This window comes from Thermobia domestica, chromosome 16 (genome assembly GCF_964235325.1).
Source record: "Thermobia domestica chromosome 16, izTheDome1.hap1.1, whole genome shotgun sequence".
NCBI classification, from domain to species: Eukaryota; Metazoa; Arthropoda; class Insecta; order Zygentoma; family Lepismatidae; genus Thermobia; species Thermobia domestica.
The window spans coordinates 34,612,411-34,618,863 of NC_137469.1; positions in this window are offsets into that span (position 1 = coordinate 34,612,411).

A 6,453-nucleotide genomic window follows, 5' to 3' on the forward strand; every position below is an offset into this window, starting at 1 on the left:
ATATATCTGAGCGTCAAGGGGGGGGGCTATAGCCCCCTCGGATCCGCCATTGTATATATATATATATATATGAAATTTTCCTTGAAAGGAAAGTATTTCAGACAGTGACATATGTCAAGATTCGAGCAAACCTTTTCTATAATTTTAATTGTAGTCGCTATAACATTTTCTTGCTTTTTCTTTCTTTCATTTTTGGTAATCTGGGAGTTTTTACGGCCTTTTCTTTATTACTAGTGGAGCAACTCGAGTTGCTATGGATACAGTCGTTTGTTGCTATGGATACAATTTAATCATATCATGAACAGAAAAAAAAAAACAACATCAACATGCTTTTCATTTTACTTTCCACGCAAAATGATTTTTACTTCAAATTCAGAACAACGTAGAAGTGAGCCAAGGATTTTTTTTTTTTTTTTTAAGTCTGGACACTTTCCAGTGACGTATTATATGTGTCACTAAATCAGGTAAAGCCCCAAATAGCCACAAGATGAGTATTACATAATTTTGTAACGTTTACTCCACTTTTCTCGTAGTTCAATTTTTCAAAGGAAAGAAAGATACGTAGGTTTCTGCTGTTTTGAAGCACTTTGGAATATTTTGAAATTTTATCTTAAAACTTAACGTTCCTGAATGTAATACAGATAAACAACTCTTATTTTGGAGACCGATGGAAGTAAATAAATAAGTAAAGATAAGATCCCCTTGGCTTATGAAATACTGTTTAAAGAAATTTGTTAGAATCATTTTTCGAGAAAATTATAAATTTTGATATTTACTTTTCAGTAAACTATGCTTCTGAGCTTCCACATCATTTTAAAATCCTACTGTGAGCTACCAACCGTAAGAACTACCAACTTCTTTTTTAATCGTACATTTATTTATTGTCTATCAAGTGAAGGAATCAAAGTTAGCAAACCAGAGCGTTAATCCAATCTACCTAAAATGTCCCCGTGAGCTACTAGTAGATCACGATGGACGGTTTGACGATCACTGGTCTTATAGGATTGTTATGGCTTATGAAATACTGTTTAAAGAAACTTGTTAGAATCATTTTTCGAGAAAATTGTAAATTTTGATATTTACTTTTCAGTAAACGACGCTTTTTGCAGGGTAGGATAAAAGTCCGAAAAAACCCTTGTAGCGAATCTTATATAAAAAACATTCAGCCTTATTCAGAGACGTTTTCACGTGTGATTAGCGTTATACTAAGAGTTTGACTAACATGTGATGCTAATTCCATATTTACATTGCTTGTGCCACCCACAATTTATATCCAAAAAGAAATGAAATATTTCAGTTTAAGGTTAGTTTAAAGGGAAAGTTTTGCCGATAGATGTCACTACAGTCTGTATCTCTCATGTATTTTTACCTTTCACGAAAATTCAAGATTTCTTTTACAAATTTCAACTTAGAGATTTAAAATTTTTAGAGAAGGAACTTCATAACCTATCGAAGGCAACAATCCGTGTCGATTTTTTATTTAAAATTTTCTTCATTGTTGAAATGGCTTGTTTATTGAAAGGGATATCCAAACCTTTAACAATATAACTCTTTCAACAATGAAGAAAATTCAAAATAAGAAATCGGCAAAGATTATTGCCTTCGATAGGTTATGAAGTTCCTTCTCCAAAAATTTGAAGTCTCTTGGTCGAAATTTGTAAGAAAACTTGTAAATTTTCGTGAAAGGTAAAAAATACATGAGAGAGATACGAAGACTGTAGTGACATCTATTGGCAAAACTTGTCTCTTTACACCAACTTTAAAGTCCCACGATTATGCCCTATAGGCTAAGGGAGAAGGATAATTACAGCAAGTGAATGATGATGATGACGACGACGACGACGCCGATAATGATGATGATGATGGGAGAATCGGTGGAATGAGAATGTGGGAGGAGACGGGAGAACCCCAGAAAACCCTCGCACCTGATGCCGAGGATCGAACCAAGAGCCTCATGCACCAGAGGTAAGCGCTTTACTACTAAGTCACTGTGTCCCTCACTATATCGACTAAAGGCAAGCACGACTACTCCGCATGATTGTCTTAACACAGTACAAATCAAGGTAATATTCTTTTACTTTAGTTTCTCTTAATGTGTTTTGGACAATCCTTCAGAAAAGTCGTGGCTGATCTTTCTCGATGAAAAAAAACGTGGAAAGCATAAGTAATGTGTTTCTGAGTACGGAAGTACATCACGGTTTAGTCAAACTCTTAGTATAGTGCTAATCACAGGTAAAACATCTTTGAATACGGCTGATTAAGTTTAAAATTAAAGTCTGGATACGTTAAACGGACTTACCTCTGGATTAGTCAACATACATCTGAACGGATTTACAGACAGATCCGAAACTCCGTTTTTTTTGGGGGGGGGCATGTAAGGGGCATAGAAGGAGCAAATCTGTTGAAATTTCGAATTCGATTTCTTCCACGATTAAGGTATTTCCATCTATCTTATCAGCGCTCGGGGGGGGGGGGGAAGTGGCACTTGTGCCCCTTACGCCAATCTTTTGGTTACATGATGTATCATTAAATTAATAGCAGTACCGTATTTTACATTATTTTTTCTGGTGTTTAACCCTCGCACTACCAATTGGGGCAGGGATTGTGCCCACCGCAGTATGTTTTTTTGTAATTCCTCTTCTAATCGTTTTTTTTTATTGTTAAAAAATGTTATTGATCAACATGTTTATCTAAAGCTTATACCTTACGGTGGTGCAAATTGAACGTTAGTGTGTCTGTAAATTTACTATTTTAAGTTGGTGGGCACAAAGTACCCCCCGTTGATAGATGTGACTGGCATTTAGAAATAGTAGTGTCACTCCTAGAGAACAGTATAATAAATATCTGTATCCCGCCTTTTTTGAATTTGGTGGTTAGTCTTATCCCGCGTACCGTTCACTTCAGTCACTAGGTTTTTTGTGAAAGTTTCATGTTAGTGTGTCTCATAAATTTGCTATTTTAAGTTGATGGGCACAAAGTACCCCGCGTTGATAAATGTGACACATTTAGAAATAGTAGTGTCACTCCTAGATAACAGTATAATAAATAACTGTATCCCGCCTTTTTTGAATTTGGTGGTTAGTCTTATCCCGTGTACCGTTCACTTCAGTCACTAGGTTTTTTTGTGAAAGTTTCATGTTAGTGTGTCTCATAAATTTGCTATTTTAAGTTGATGGGCACAAAGTACCCCGCGTTGATAAATGTGACACATTTAGAAATAGTAGTGTCACTCCTCGATAACAGTATAATAAATAACTGTATCCCGCCTTTTTTGAATTTGGTGGTTAGTCTTATCCCGTGTACCGTTCACTTCAGTCACTAGGTTTTTTGTGAAAGTTTCATGTTAGTGTGTCTCATAAATTTGCTATTTTTAGTTGATGGGCACAAAGTACCCCGCGTTGATAAATGTGACACATTTAGAAATAGTAGTGTCACTCCTAGATAACAGTATAATAAATAACTGTATCCCGCCTTTTTTGAATTTGGTGGTTAGTCTTATCCCGTGTACCGTTCACTTCAGTCACTAGGTTTTTTGTGAAAGTTTCATGTTAGTGTGTCTCATAAATTTGCTATTTTAAGTTGATGGGCACAAAGTACCCCGCGTTGATAAATGTGACACATTTAGAAATAGTAGTGTCACTCCTAGATAACAGTATAATAAATAACTGTATCCCGCCTTTTTTGAATTTGGTGGTTAGTCTTATCCCGTGTACCGTTCACTTCAGTCACTAGGTTTTTTGTGAAAGTTTCATGTTAGTGTGTCTCATAAATTTGCTATTTTAAGTTGATGGGCACAAAGTACCCCGCGTTGATAAATGTGACACATTTAGAAATAGTAGTGTCACTCCTAGATAACAGTATAATAAATAACTGTATCCCGCCTTTTTTGAATTTGGTGGTTAGTCTTATCCCGCGTACCGTTCACTTCAGTCACTAGGTTTTTTGTGAAAGTTTCATGTTAGTGTGTCTCATAAATTTGCTATTTTAAGTTGATGGGCACAAAGTACCCCGCGTTGATAAATGTGACACATTTAGAAATAGTAGTGTCACTCCTAGATAACGTGTATAATAAATAACTGTATCCCGCCTTTTTTGAATTTGGTGGTTAGTCTTATCCCGTGTACCGTTCACTTCAGTCACTAGGTTTTTTGTGAAAGTTTCATGTTAGTGTGTCTCATAAATTTGCTATTTTAAGTTGATGGGCACAAAGTACCCCGCGTTGATAAATGTGACACATTTAGAAATAGTAGTGTCACTCCTAGATAACAGTATAATAAATAACTGTATCCCGCCTTTTTTGAATTTGGTGGTTAGTCTTATCCCGTGTACCGTTCACTTCAGTCACTAGGTTTTTTGTGAAAGTTTCATGTTAGTGTGTCTCATAAATTTGCTATTTTTAGTTGATGGGCACAAAGTACCCCGCGTTGATAAATGTGACACATTTAGAAATAGTAGTGTCACTCCTAGATAACAGTATAATAAATAACTGTATCCCGCCTTTTTTGAATTTGGTGGTTAGTCTTATCCCGTGTACCGTTCACTTCAGTCACTAGGTTTTTTGTGAAAGTTTCATGTTAGTGTGTCTCATAAATTTGCTATTTTAAGTTGATGGGCACAAAGTACCCCGCGTTGATAAATGTGACACATTTAGAAATAGTAGTGTCACTCCTAGATAACAGTATAATAAATAACTGTATCCCGCCTTTTTTGAATTTGGTGGTTAGTCTTATCCCGTGTACCGTTCACTTCAGTCACTAGGTTTTTTGTGAAAGTTTCATGTTAGTGTGTCTCATAAATTTGCTATTTTAAGTTGATGGGCACAAAGTACCCCGCGTTGATAAATGTGACACATTTAGAAATAGTAGTGTCACTCCTAGATAACAGTATAATAAATAACTGTATCCCGCCTTTTTTGAATTTGGTGGTTAGTCTTATCCCGTGTACCGTTCACTTCAGTCACTAGGTTTTTTGTGAAAGTTTCATGTTAGTGTGTCTCATAAATTTGCTATTTTAAGTTGATGGGCACAAAGTACCCCGCGTTGATAAATGTGACACATTTAGAAATAGTAGTGTCACTCCTAGATAACAGTATAATAAATAACTGTATCCCGCCTTTTTTGAATTTGGTGGTTAGTCTTATCCGTGTACCGTTCACTTCAGTCACTAGGTTTTTTGTGAAAGTTTCATGTTAGTGTGTCTCATAAATTTGCTATTTTAAGTTGATGGGCACAAAGTACCCCGCGTTGATAAATGTGACACATTTAGAAATAGTAGTGTCACTCCTAGATAACAGTATAATAAATAACTGTATCCCGCCTTTTTTGAATTTGGTGGTTAGTCTTATCCCGTGTACCGTTCACTTCAGTCACTAGGTTTTTTGTGAAAGTTTCATGTTAGTGTGTCTCATAAATTTGCTATTTTAAGTTGATGGGCACAAAGTACCCCGCGTTGATAAATGTGACACATTTAGAAATAGTAGTGTCACTCCTAGATAACAGTATAATAAATAACTGTATCCCGCCTTTTTTGAATTTGGTGGTTAGTCTTATCCCGGTACCGTTCACTTCAGTCACTAGGTTTTTTGTGAAAGTTTCATGTTAGTGTGTCTCATAAATTTGCTATTTTAAGTTGATGGGCACAAAGTACCCCGCGTTGATAAATGTGACACATTTAGAAATAGTAGTGTCACTCCTAGATAACAGTATAATAAATAACTGTATCCCGCCTTTTTTGAATTTGGTGGTTAGTCTTATCCCGTGTACCGTTCACTTCAGTCACTAGGTTTTTTGTGAAAGTTTCATGTTAGTGTGTCTCATAAATTTGCTATTTTAAGTTGATGGGCACAAAGTACCCCGCGTTGATAAATGTGACACATTTAGAAATAGTAGTGTCACTCCTAGATAACAGTATAATAAATAACTGTATCCCGCCTTTTTTGAATTTGGTGGTTAGTCTTATCCGTGTACCGTTCACTTCAGTCACTAGGTTTTTTGTGAAAGTTTCATGTTAGTGTGTCTCATAAATTTGCTATTTCCTTTTAGTTGATGGGCACAAAGTACCCCGCGTTGATAAATGTGACACATTTAGAAATAGTAGTGTCACTCCTAGATAACAGTATAATAAATAACTGTATCCCGCCTTTTTTGAATTTGGTGGTTAGTCTTATCCCGTGTACCGTTCACTTCAGTCACTAGGTTTTTTGTGAAAGTTTCATGTTAGTGTGTCTCATAAATTTGCTATTTACGCTCTCTTTAGTTGATGGGCACAAAGTACCCGCGTTGATAAATGTGACACATTTAGAAAGTAGTGTCACTCCTAGATAACAGTATAATAAATAACTGTATCCCGCCTTTTTTGAATTTGGTGGTTAGTCTTATCCCGTGTACCGTTCACTTCAGTCACTAGGTTTTTTGTGAAAGTTTCATGTTAGTGTGTCTCATAAATTTGCTATTT